Genomic DNA, 13996 nt, shown 5'->3' on the forward strand with positions numbered 1-13996 from the left:
GTGATCAGTTATTAAATCCATAAAAATGATAAATATTTGATATATTGCTTTTTTTACATTAGTAAATTATTTTACATATAGTTTAGCATTATTTTGGTTATAAATGTACTCTACGCAACAAAAAATCTGAGGAGCCACTTGGTGAGCTGAGCCAAAAGAACCGGCTCTCTAAAAAGAGCCGTAATTCCCATCACTATTGCCCACAACTGCAGAATACCCAAGGTGGGAGCTGGATCTGATTATGAGGCAACCCTCCTGAGCTACTGCTGCCTCAGATGTTTTTATAATTGGGGAAGGAGATGCTATGGTTGCAAATGACGTTTCGTAAACTCACATCAGACCCATGCAACGTGTGTGTGGTAGGTTAAATTACAGGGACTGTGTATGAGTTTTTATCAATCTCACCCATCAAGGCTCTAATAAATGAATGCATCACAAAATAACACCATCTCACATTCTTGACTAAACTTAATCTGAGTTGGCACGCTAGCTTTTCTTTAGTTGTTTTCTTTATACATACATATATATATATATACATATATATATATATATATATATATATATACATATATATATATATATATATATATATATATATGTGTGTGTATATATATATATATATATATATATATATATATATATATATATATATATGTGTGTGTATATATATATATATATATATATATATATATATATATATATATATATATATGTGTGTGTGTATATATATATATATATATATATATATATATATATATATATATATGTGTGTATATATATATATATATATATATATATATATATATATATATATATATATATATATATATATATATATATATATATATATATATATATATATATAATATATATATATATATATTAGGTTTCTCTTGAAGTCGCCCATGCGTTTGGAGGTTGGCTCATGTTTACACCGTTTTGAGGCTATCTCTGAATCATGTGTAAGGATTGGTTATGCCAGAAATTCTAATTTCCACTTTTTTTCTAACACATGTGGGATATAAGAGACTATAATTGATCTGCTATGGAATTTCATACCATGTTGTTCTGCATACCAACCCAGGCATTCACACATTTTCATACATACCAAATCGTTATCGTTTACGTTTGTTCAGGTTTTCCTTTTGTGCTACATTTAAATGTTTCAGATCAGCAGATGAATAAGATGCGATACGCCAGAACCAACACTTCAGAAGAGCTGAAGGCCACTATCAGAGCAACGTGGGTCTCATCACACCTGAGCAGTGCCTCTCCGCATTGCTGCAGTAATCCAGGCCAAAGGAGCCCCAACGAAATATTGAGTACATGCTCATACTTTTCATGTTCATACTTTTCAGTTGACCAACATTTCTAAAATATATTTTTTGTATTGGTTTTAATTGATATTCTATTCTGAGATACTGAATTTGGGATTTTAATTAGTTGTCAGTTATAATCATCAACATTTAAGAAATAAACTTTTGAAAAATTTATATCAGTTTGTGTGTAATGAATGAATATACTACATAAGTTTCACATTTTGAACGGAATTACTGAAATAAATCCATTTTGCCTTGATATTCTAATTTTCAAACGCCTGCATGTTTGTGAATTATTTGGATGCATTGTAATGTCAAGAAAGCACTTATCTTAGACAGGTGGTAAAAGTTACCTTAGGTAACGGGTGAAAACACGTAGAGGACCTCAACTGCTCACAAGATTTGCGTCATAAAACCAGACACGGAAAACAAGGAAAAGAAAAAGGGCCGTGACATTGGAGAGCTCCGCATCCTTCTTCCAGGAAGACAGGAGGTGCACGGAACGTGGAGAACACCACTATAACTCTGGCCATGTGGTAAGTTGTGGCTACGCTGGGGGAGAAGAGATGCCATGTCTGACTTGTAGTCAATTGTTTCAATTATGAATTTTTACAAGCAAATAATTCTTAAATTGTGACAAAATTAAATGTAAACAATCAGCAAGACAATAATTTTTGAGACAAACGAATCAGAATCAGATTCAGATTTTGAAAGTGAGTGGGTCTATACTTATGAACACACACTTCTATTCTGTCCACATAGCAACACTTTGGTTTTTTAATTACAGTTTTTTTGTACAACCATACATGCTCATTTAATATTCAGGCAGAGCAACATTTTCAACATCCTCTTGAAGAAGCAGTCGGAAAAATTCTCATCGATCCAGTGGATGTGATGAATACAGATTCTACAGTGCACTTGATGCATTTGGATGATTGACAAGCAGCTGCATTTCCTCAGAAAAGAGTGAACCAATGAACCCGGTTAATAAAACATTAGAGGCGCCTGAGAGATCCCGCTGAAACAAGTGGAGGGGGAGAAGGGGTCACTGGTGCTCAACTAGCACCTCGACCTCAGCACGAATGCAAGAGCTCCCGATTCTCCAAAGCACATCACAGGGGGGTCCGTGTGGCCTCATTAAATTCAAGGAGATCACATGTAAGGACCAGAGGAAGAGAACAAGTCCTGGCTCAAAGCAGCTGGACTCCCAGGGCATTGCTCTTCGAGGAGGCACCACTGGAGAGCACAGGGATAAAACGTCAAACCGCTGAAACAATGGACATTTAACACAGCGTCTGCTCTCTCCTGTCTCCAAGACTCATTCAGCCCGCACTTCAAAGAAAAGGCTGCTACCCAGTTGCTCGGATTGGAAGTGAGCCGTGTCAAGTTCACCTGATTTGATTTCTTGGATGACTTTGTTGGATGGGCAGGTAAAGGCTGGCAGATCAGACGTGGTGGTCCGGGCCGTTTTTACTTTGGATTCGCTTCGTACCCTGGGACATGCCAGGATCCCCAAATTAAAAATACCAAACATTTTTCCTTCCACTTAAAAACCGAGAGAAAAAACATGGATGTATGCAGATTAAGTGCATAATTGGGCCTTGGCAGAACCTTTTTTAATGAGATATTTATTTTTCATGATATTTTAATAATTTACACGGCTGATTGTTTAAAGGGTGAGGAAAGACTGAGCTGTTCCACCCATTTTTCTAAGTCATTGCATTTGTTCAGCTGTCTGCCTCGCTGTCGCATGCATTTCATCTCTTCCCTTCTTTATTTACTCTGGTCTTTGGACGCCTTCCTAGTCATGTATTAAAGCTTTGCAGCTTGGCGGCGACAGTGCGGCTGTCAGAGTTGGGGGGGGGATTGCCGCTGTGCATCATCGCTGCCTTTAATGGTTTGCTTCAACTTCTGACAAGGCTACTTAAAGCGATCGGCTTAGCAAAATGAGGGGCCGGGAGGATGGTGCTCCGTGCAACAAATAAACCACTTATTTTTGTTTTAGTCTTTCCGCGTTTGCAGTAAGAGGCACAACCCTGTCGTATGGGTCAGACTTAAAGCTGACTTAAAGAAGAGGGTCAGTGCATACTGTACAAGACAGTATTGTTAGAGAACATTTACCATGTTGAGATGTCATTAAAAAGCTGCTGTCAGACTTGGGGGCAGTCTCTGACCGGGTATGCGGTGAGAGGAGCACCCATAATGAGTGGGTGGCACAAGGGAGGAGGAGGAGCCGGTTTGTTTATGGATACAGTGAGAGAGAGAGAGAGCTCTTGTTTGGGGGACAAGGGTTCACAGCGAGCGGAGGGTAATTATGCTCCATCCGGTGGCTTCGGTATGCTTCACAAAACCTGACACGGGAGGGCAGGCGTGCCAGGCGAGCAGAGCGGGGTGTGTGTGTGTGTGTGTGTGAGGGGGGGGGGGAACAAACGCTGGTGACAGTGATATCATGATGCTGGCAAATACACACACCTGCATGCACGCGCACTTGCAGGAAACGCTCAGCATCCGCGTAACTGGCATGTGCCCCAGGAAGGCAGGGATGCCAGCAAGAGAGGAAGCAGCAGAGAGTTAATTAGGGCTTGGATACACACTCGTAGGGCTCTCACACCTCACTCACCTCCAGCCGGCTTCCTTCCTGTCATTGTTCCCCACAGTTCAGCCAGGGAGACACACACACAACAAGATGGCCCCCAAATAGCTGCTCCCTTCATGACAAGTTTGCTTCGGTAGTGTTGGTAGCAGCGGAGATAACTGTGTGTGTGTGTGTGTGTGTGTGTGTGTGTGTGTGTGTGTGTGTGTGTGTGTGTGTGTGTGTGTGTTTGACTCTGCTGTTTGGTTCCTGTCCTACATTTAACTTTTTTTTTAATTGAGGAGCTAAAACACAGAGATTCCAGCTGTTTATTTACTCATTATCCAATTATCACTCTCACGACTTGACGGAATGGAGCGGTGAAACTTTCCTGTGAGAAAAGAAGTGCGGATCATGCGACATGTTGGGCACACACTCGCCCTAGTTGACAGCGAATAGATGTGACACATAAGGCAAGAGGTGTGCTGCATTATGTGGAGAGACAGATTTTGCTCTGCAGCCGAGACTGAGATGCATTACTCGGTGTACTGAATTTATCGGATCTATTTAGAACCTGTATTGTGTGTTCATGGTGTCGAGTAGAGTCCATGCTTTACCCAACTGCTGTCTCCAACTTTAACTCCTTGGAAATGCCATTACGAACCAATCATTTGCATTGCCAAATCAATTTGGATAGTGCCTGTTTTGACTTACACTGTATGCACCTGACATTTGGGAAATCTATTTTAAAACTGTGGCTGGATATTCTGATTTATATGCTTCTGTCACAAAGCTTGAGTCTCTGAAGAATAAATAAAATAATAACTGAAATTCAGTAAAGCTACAGTCTGCTCCAGAGAAGTTAGACAAACGTTTTTGTTGTTCCTGCTGTTACAGTGATCGATCCACAAATGAATCTGGGTTTTATCTACGCAGACTGCATTTATTGTTGGAAGTGAAACCAACAATAAGAACCAGAGGAAAAGCCAACAACGTGAAAGGAGATGGAAAATTTATCAGAGCCACCACACTACATGACCAGTTCAACCATTTAGAATAAAAGAAACCACTGGTTTCCCTGCACATTTCCAACTGTGTGCAACACGTTCTCACTCCCAGCGCGTCAAAAACAAACGCTTGGTCAGCCACCCTCCACGTCAGACCCCTGACGCCAAAAGTGCCCTTTTTCGTTACTTATGTGCGAAAAGGGGTTTTTCCCTTATTTGACTGCAGATCCCAATGCAGCGTTACACTGACGTGATGGGATGTCCGCAGCCAGGGCACCAAACAAGCTCATTGTACCTCACCTTAACCTTATCCTCTTATTTAACCTTCCCCTCACCCCTATCCTAACCTTAACCATCTTGCTAGCAAACACGTTAGTGATGTGTCGATCGCTCTAAAAGCCGGCTCTATGAAGTGAACAAACGGCGGGAGCCGCCTCGTCATTGGTCGAGTTTGGACCGAGCCAACGCGAGGGGGAGGTTTCAACTACCACGGTGGAGGTTAAAAGTAGAGGGTATGTGTAACCTCCCCCTCGCCAGATGGTATGTTCTAACGTTCCCCTTGGGCGGCAAATACGAAAATTGACAGTCAGACTCTGACTGTCAGAGTCAGAATGCAGGGGAACCAAACGCTTGATCACAGTGAGAGTAACGTTTTAGGTAGCAAGAGGGTTAAGGTTAGGATGAGGGAGAGGGGAAGGTTATAAATAGTGAAACGTTAAGGTTTAGGTGCGGTTAAATGAGCTGGTTCGGTGCTGCATCAGCGGATATCTAATCACATCAGTTTTACGCTGCATTGGGATCTGCAGTTACAAAAGGGAAAAACCCTTTTCGCACATAAGTAACGAAAAGGGCACTTTTGGCGTCTGGGGTCTGACGTGCAGGGTGGCTGACCAAGCGTTTGTTTCCGACGCTTAGGGTGTGAGAATGTGTTGTTCCAACAGGAAGACCAAAAAATCTATTATCAGATGATTACAGAAACGTTTTGAGGACCTTGAAGAGAAACTCTAACCCTGAAACATGTTAATGACGTAAGCAACAACTTTCATGGTAGGAATTGAGGTCACAAAAAGAAACTACTGAGGTACACCCAAAGCCGTAAAGCACTTATTAACAAGAGGGTCTGACTGAATTTGTCAAAGACGTCAAAAGTTACGACATAAAAATTCTGAAATTATGTTTTATGGGCCGATGAGCCAAAAATTAGCCAACTGAAAGGCAACATTTTTAACAGTGTGCTACTGATCATGAACACACACACTCTTTTGTGACACTTTGGATTGTGTTTGGAAATTGAAAGAACGATGCATCTGAACTGATTGGAACGCTTGTTGAGTAATGGCCAGAAATGGTCAGTTTTCACCTCCAGATTGACCTGCATGCCACCGGTCACCTGCAGACATAAATTCCATTCTCTAAGGTGGATTTTACGTTCTATCTTCCAACAAGCCCAGAAGATTCAGCAGCTCTCAACACACGATAACATAGTGTCAACAAACTGTTCCCGTTTCAAGGCCTAAGCTTCCCTTATCGCTGATTCCTCATGCCTCTGAATAAAGTGAACATTTTCAGCTCATATGAGTTAATTAATCATTGAGTGCGTTTACATGCAGCCAGTAACCCTTTTAAAACCCGAATATTCACAATAACCCGGTTCCGCAGGTCCATGTAAACACCGCCAAAAACCCGGATATGCTCATAACCGGGTTTTTAAAAACCCGGTTACTACACCTGGGGTAACCCTTTTCTAACCCGAATGTTTGGTCGTGTAAACGCATATCGGGATATCCCCATCAAAGCGTGTGTTCTGCGCATGCTCTGTTCGCAAGGAATCTTGGTCTTTTGAGTAGCGAGACGTCTTGTATGCACCAGAACACCGGAAGTAAACAAGTTGGGAGCAACATGGCGAGTCGCAGCACAGCACCACACTTTCGGAGTGACGAGGAAACTAAAGCACAAACAAACGCGGTCGCTATCTCTTCCGACCTGGGAAACATGTTGTTGTTTTCACGGATACCGGAACAAGAAGAACCGGAAATGACGCATATTGCGTCTGAACGTAGTCCATACGTCCTGACGCTACTCCAACGTCCGCATTTAAATCGGGTTATGCAAATTAGGGGTAGCTCTTTCTATTTATGCTTGTAAACGGGTTATTCTGATCAACTCAGAAACCCGAATACCGACCTTAACCCGATCATAACCCGGATGTTGGCTGCATGTAAACGTAGTCATTAAATAATAATATGGTTGAATGAACAAATGTTATATGAATACTAATGAAACGTTGAGATTAATCTGTGCTTAAATTACTGTGGTTGAAATGAATTTTATTATTACAATGAAACATTTTGATATTATGATCAGTAAAGTTAGATTTAACAAGGTAATCATCATCTACACTCAGACACAATGTTCATTAGAGATAAATTAAAGTTAGCATCACTGCACACATATTTTCTTACCCACAAATCAGAGCATCCTGTATCTGAAAGAAGGCGTGATGTTCTGAGGTTAGTTAACACCTCTTAACATGGCACGTCCCGATTGGCCAAGTAAATCATAATATGAGAATATTAAAACGGGGTCACTTGCGGAGTGATTCAACATTCTGTGAGATTCAGCATACTGTTAGTTTGAGCAGAGCTCTGGACTGGCCACCGGAGGAAACTCTATAACCACCGCATCTCTTGACAAGCTTTCGACAAGCTAAAAGCTGCCTACAGCTGACACAGCAAAACGGTTCCTTCAGCTATTCAGAAACAGCTGCTCTAGACGCAAACTCGTTCCAACCTGTGTGCCTGGCGCCATCTCTGGACCAGAGTGTCGGTGCTGCGGTTAATCTACTGAACCTCGGTGCTCAGAGGTCATCCGACCTACCTGAACTCCGGATCCGCGAAGAGGGTCTCCAAAGGAAGGGTGAGGTAGACACAGCATGATTGCGTCTGATGCCATTTTGATAAGAACCAACTTCATAGTTTAATGCAAACCAAACCAGAACTCAGTTCTTCTAGATACAAGGTTCTGACAAACACACACCATTCAATCACCACGAATCACATCCCATCCACTTAGATTCATCCATCACAGTAGTTTAAGTTAACTTGTCATGTTTTTAATTGTTTAGAAAATAAATTCTAACTTTTTACAAACTTGACTCTCTGAATTGATACGAAGTGTGTTTGATCCCTGAAAAAGCAACGAATCCTGGAATCTTCTGATTAAACATCCAAAGACCAAGCAGGTTGATATTCTATATTTATATAGAACATCACATCTTACCCCGGGTTTCCACGGGAGCCGTCAGCAGCACGTTACTGCAGCAGCACGTCTTGCTCGCGTAAGCTGCTGCTTGGCCCTTCCCACGAGACGCGAAGCAGCAGGGGAGCAGCTGTCACCGACCGAGCACGAAGTCACACGAGTGACTTCGTCAGTAAACACAACAACAAGCAGGAGAAAATTACAACATGGTTTGTGTTTTATGTTCTGTCCGTTTTATAATCGCTAATATGTACCTGAAAAACAAAGGAGACCGCTAGCTAGGTGATAACTTCTCACGGGGATGCAGAGTATAACCTTTTTTAAAAGTAAAGCAACCGGAAGGCAGTACGTTTCTTTATTCTGAAAATCTCGGGAGCTTCTCTCCATTTCCGCGTCCGATTTCCTGTCTTTCCTTCCCCAAAAATGTCGAACTTGACCCGTTTCAGAGGCGTCGCGCGTAGAAAATAGAACCGGCGCGTAAAGGCCACGACATGCTGCTCCTGAGACGTGGCTGACCCGTGCTGCTGACGGCTCCGGTGGAAAAGGTTCTGCTGACCACAGCGGTTCCTATCAGCAGCTATGGCGTGCTGCTGTAGTAACGTGCTGCTGACGGCTCCCGTGGAAAGCCGGGGTTATTGGTCATAAGTAAAGGTAATATATTAAGCTTAAAATCAACAATATTTAACCCTACAGACAGTTGGCAAGATAATGACCCAAAAGTCCCTCTCCATCTCAGCAGGAGTGCAGAAATGTAGAGTCCATTGCCAAAACAGTTTCTTTTTAAAAGAAAAGAAGGTTAAAAACTTATCTTTCTCTGACCCTGCTTGGTGGACACTGACATCAACTCAGCAGAGATATTTCAGGAAACCTTTCCTGGTTTACTTTATTCTTTTTTTGAAAAGGTGGGTGAGTGTCTGTCATCTGGATAAAGCTGAAACTGACGGGGAGCAGAGCCTGACCAACTGACACCCACAGGACTGAACGTGCTGCTGGACATTGTGCATGTAATACCAGTCAATTTAGTCTTCACAGATGGTAATTTGAAGCACTTCATGCAGTCTTTGTTCTCTTGGTGAACAGTCATCTGTGTCTTCCATGTCTCTGAGAGCCAAGTAATTGATATAAACCATTTTATATTGCTGCAGGTAGCATGAACATGTCTTTAATTACCCACCAAGGCAGGAAAACACAGCAGACACTAACAAAAAGTTAATTTCCCACTGATAAGAGGTGCTTATTTTGTCAAGAGAATTGATGATTTCAGCTAATTTGTCTCCAATGCCAAGTACGGCGTCATTATTGACAGATTTCAGGTGCTGCTTGCAACACTGCAGCCCATCTGTTTTCTCCTGGAAGTTTCCTGATGGGAATCCTCAGAGTACACCACCACCTGAAAACAAAACTCTCCGAATGCAGTTCAGCAGCAGCTGAGTGAAGCTGTGAGCTATAGTCAACAGTCTGGATGCTTGTGTGTGTGTGTGTGATCACGTGCACGTGTGTTTGCACTGATTGGGGGACGCACAGCCTGGCTCTCTGGCAGATTTACAGAACATCATGTATAATATATGTGTAGTTGTTCAGCTATGCACAAAAGCCAGATGTTCGCAGTATCATCAGGTCCCCGCGCTGCTAACATGTTGAATGAAAACCAAACAACAACAAACAAATGTTTTCTGTTATCAACCAGCCAACCATGCTGGAGCAAATAACAGGAAATAAAAACAAATTTTTCCTAATAAATCGCTAAAGACCAAACTTATTTGTAGAGTTATTTTTGCCTGCGCATATTTATTTATTTATTTATTTATTTATATTTATTTGTTTATTTATTTATGTTAATTACTTATTTGTTTATTTATTTATTTATTTTATGTTATTTACTTATTTATTTATTTTTGTTGATCGGCAACAGGCTTACTGTTGTTTAACTTTCGTTATTTTACATCTGGTTATTGACAACATTTGTTTTTTTGCAGTTTGCTGGTCTTCTGGATTCGGGATCTGGTGAAGCATCAGCATTATCTCTCAGGGCGGGTGAGCCAGACAGCGCAATCCAACGCCACGTCTGAGCCGCACAGACGAGATCATGAGGAGCTGAGTTAGAAACCCAACCCAGGGTCACCGTAGGTCTCAGAAGGTTACGTTCAAAACCTTTTTAAAGCCGGTATTAACTCTGACCGTTGTTAATGACAAGCTCAATTGTTTATTAGCTCCCACTGAAACTAACTAATTGTGTTTCAAGAGTAAAATTAATGTACATATAGAATAGAATAGAATAGAATAGAATAGAATAGAATAGAATAGAAAATCCTTTTATTGTCCCTCAGTGGAGACATTTTGGTGTCACAACAGAAAAAAATACCAAAAAATTTGAGTAGAGAGTAAAAGGCCACAGTGAATAATATACAAATAATAATAATTACTATATTACATATTTTTATTACTACTACAATGCAAGTTGGACAATAAACAACCACTCACGGCTGCATTTGTTGCTTTGGGTCTCTGTCTAACCTGTGCGTTGCTACATAGTGGTGTTGTTGGTGGCCCTGTTGCCTCGCAGCAAGCAGCTTGCAGATTCAGAACCCAGCCAGAGTGCAGCTAGCTTGTTCTCCCCCTGCATGTGCAGGTCTTTTCTGGGCATTCAGGTTTCCTCCCACAGACTAAAAACAAGCATGGTAGGTCTGTTAACTGAAGTGATCTGTCCGCTATTGTAAGTCAATTTGCATAAATAAACATCATTTATTTCTTTCACACATGTAAAGCAACATATTTGTCCAAAGTGCTTGACAGTTACATTGGAAACTAACAACAAATAAAAAGAGCAAAAACAAGCAAATAATGCACAAGAAACAAATGAAACAGACTAAAAAAAGAGGTAAACAAAGATGCATGTAAAAATTAACGGGATTCAAATCTAACGTGTGAAAGGGAGATTTCAGACAGGGTTTAAAAGGCTTTACCAAGTGAAAACTGTTGGAGCTGTTACCAGCAGGAGGGTCGTGCCGGTTGTTTTTCCCTGCTGACATCAGATGTCAGTTACGGTCCATTATTTGTTTACACATGAACATTTGATATGACTTTCCTTTCAAAAGCAAACAAACAATGTATAGAAATAAAGTAGAAATGAATAACAATAGTGTATTCCATTTCAATGGTAAGAACGCAAAGTACAGACCAAAAAGTTGTAGATAGAAGCATAGCTTTCTGTACTGTTAGTTTTTAACAAACAGCATTATTTTTTTAAAGGAGGATGACTCGTTGACTTTCTGACAAAGCTTCTGTACTAATGCATCATGGGCTTTTTGGTACAGAATAACGATATCAGAAATCCTTACAGAAAAAAATGAATACTACCTGTGTTTTTCTGAGAAAGAAAGAAAGAAAGAAAGAAAGAAGGAAAGAAAGAAAGAAAGAGAAAGAAAGAAAGAAAGAAAAAAAGAGAAAGAAAGAAAGAAAGAAAGTAAAAAAGAAGGAAAGAAAGAAAGAAAGACAGACAGAAAGAAAGACAGAAAGACAGAAAGAAAGACAGAAAGAAAGAAAGAAAGACAGAAAGAAAGACAGAAAGACAGAAAGAAAGAAAGACAGAAAGACAGAAAGAAAGACAGAAAGAAGGACAGAAAGACAGAAAGAAAGACAGAAAGACAGAAAGAAAGACAAAAAGAAGGACAGAAAGACAGAAAGAAAGACAGAAAGAAAGACAGAAAGAAGGACAGAAAGACAGAAAGAAAGACAGAAAGAAGGACAGAAAGACTGAAAGAAAGACAGAAAGAAAGACAGAAAGACAGAAAGAAAGAAAGACAGAAAGAAAGAAAGAAAGAAAGAAAGAAAGAAAGAAAGACAGAAAGACAGAAAGAAAGAAAGACAGAAAGACAGAAAGACAGAAAGAAAGAAAGACAGAAAGAAAGAAAGACAGAAAGAAAGAAAGACAGAAAGAAGGACAGAAAGAAGGACAGAAAGAAAGAAAGACAGAAAGACAGAAAGACAGAAAGAAAGAAAGAAAGAAAGAAAGAAAGAAAGAAAACAATTAATGAACAAATGTGCAAACTTAAGGTGGAGCTAAATGTATTGTCAGCCCCAGTGGTTACACTGTGGAGGATTTTAGGATGTGTTATGACCCCGTGGAATCCTGTCAACCTGTTCATCTTTAATGGCCGGGTCAGGCGTGTTCCCAAAAAGAAAGGAAGAGAAAAAGAAAGAGAGAGCTAGAAGCAGCCCTGCTCGGTATTCATTAGGCACAGGGGCTGAGCCATGCCCCGCGATGAAAGGCCGCCACGTCAGGCCTAAGCTCTGATGCCACAGCGAGGGAACAGGGTGGAGGAGGAGGAGGAGGGCACTGCTCTGCGAAGACCCACCCCTGGGTATCCATCACACACAGCCATCACTCGGGAGCAGAGAAGACCTGATAAATAAATCAACTCCGAGGCCCACAGAGGATTCAGGGTCTACACCTCTTTATGAGTACAGCCGGGTGAGAGATGCAGTCAGTGGAGGGAAAGAAAAAAACTTTGACTTCTTCATGCCTCACTCCCAGCAGGCATGAGGACCAAAGACGCCAAGTCTGTGATTCTTTCAAAAATTAAATATATTCACTTATCTGAAAGGCCCAGGCTCAAGATCCTCATCTTTTTCTTTAACATCCCAGATAAAAGTCTGAGGACTTTCCCATTGGCTTTCAATCGGCAGCTCTTTGAAAACTCGTAGTTAATGATTTGAAGGTCTTTTAGAACTTACTTTGGGACAACAATTTCTGAACTGCTCCTTTTAATGTGGAGATGAGTAGAAAGGGCTTGTGTGAAAGCATCAGGGAGCTTCAAATTACCCCGACTTTAGAGAGAACACTGGTTATTAGGCCTTAATTGAATACGACTGACTTTCCTCCATCACCCCTTTTTACGTTTAATCCTCTCACCAACGTCTTATTTGTGCTCTAATTTATTTATTACAGACAAAAGTCGAAGACGCGCGTCAGATTCAGTGGAGTTTCTCGGCAGTAACTTTACAGACGGGGTGTGGGGGATAACGGTGGCGGTGGGCGGGGGGTGTGCTTACATTTCCCTGCCACTTTCAGTGGAGCAATAATTTAAGCATCAAGGTGCAGCGAAGTGGGAAAGTATTGTGTTTTGTCTTCAGATGTTTAAATTAAACACTTTGGATTTGAAATTTGTCCCCATCAAAACACCCTGTGGAACAAAACAAAACAAAGAGAGAGTTGGAAGGAAGAGGAGGAGGATGAGGGGTGGATCAGGAGGAGGCAAAAGCACAATCCCAAAACTCCCTGTGCACTCTGTCTCAGTTAGAAACTTAATGGTTGTGTTTACCTTCTCCCCCTGAATGTTTTCTCTCAAGGCTCCGCTTTAACGTACTGTATTTGACTCTGGGAAACATTTCATTCGATCTTATTTTCCTATCGCTTCCTCATTCCGTTTGTTCTCGGCTGCCGTTAAGCTCGCTGCAGTTTGGCAAGTGTTACATGCGCCGAACGGGAGATGTGTCTTAAGGCACATTTCCCTCTGACAGAGGCTGCTGTGTGAGAAGGGTGACAGCGGCGCCTGGAAAATTCTTTCTTCCTTTGTGGTTTGGATAAGTAAGCATGCACAACACCCTTGTGATTAAAATCTCCTTCTGATATTTCTATCAAGATTTCTATTAGGAGACAGACAGGGTGGGGGGGGGGGGGGGGGGGGTGGAGGCTGCCAAAACAGCACGCAGACAAGGATACACAGCATCCTGAGAGTGAAACGCCATTCAAAGGGAGGCGCGGAAGGACTTTAAAATATTGAAGCCAAACTCTTGGGCCTTTTTAAAGCTGTTTTTTGTTGTTGTTGATTTTTTTGTTG

The sequence above is a fragment of the Nothobranchius furzeri genome, chromosome 16 (assembly GCF_043380555.1).
Source record: "Nothobranchius furzeri strain GRZ-AD chromosome 16, NfurGRZ-RIMD1, whole genome shotgun sequence".
NCBI lineage: Eukaryota > Metazoa > Chordata > Actinopteri > Cyprinodontiformes > Nothobranchiidae > Nothobranchius > Nothobranchius furzeri.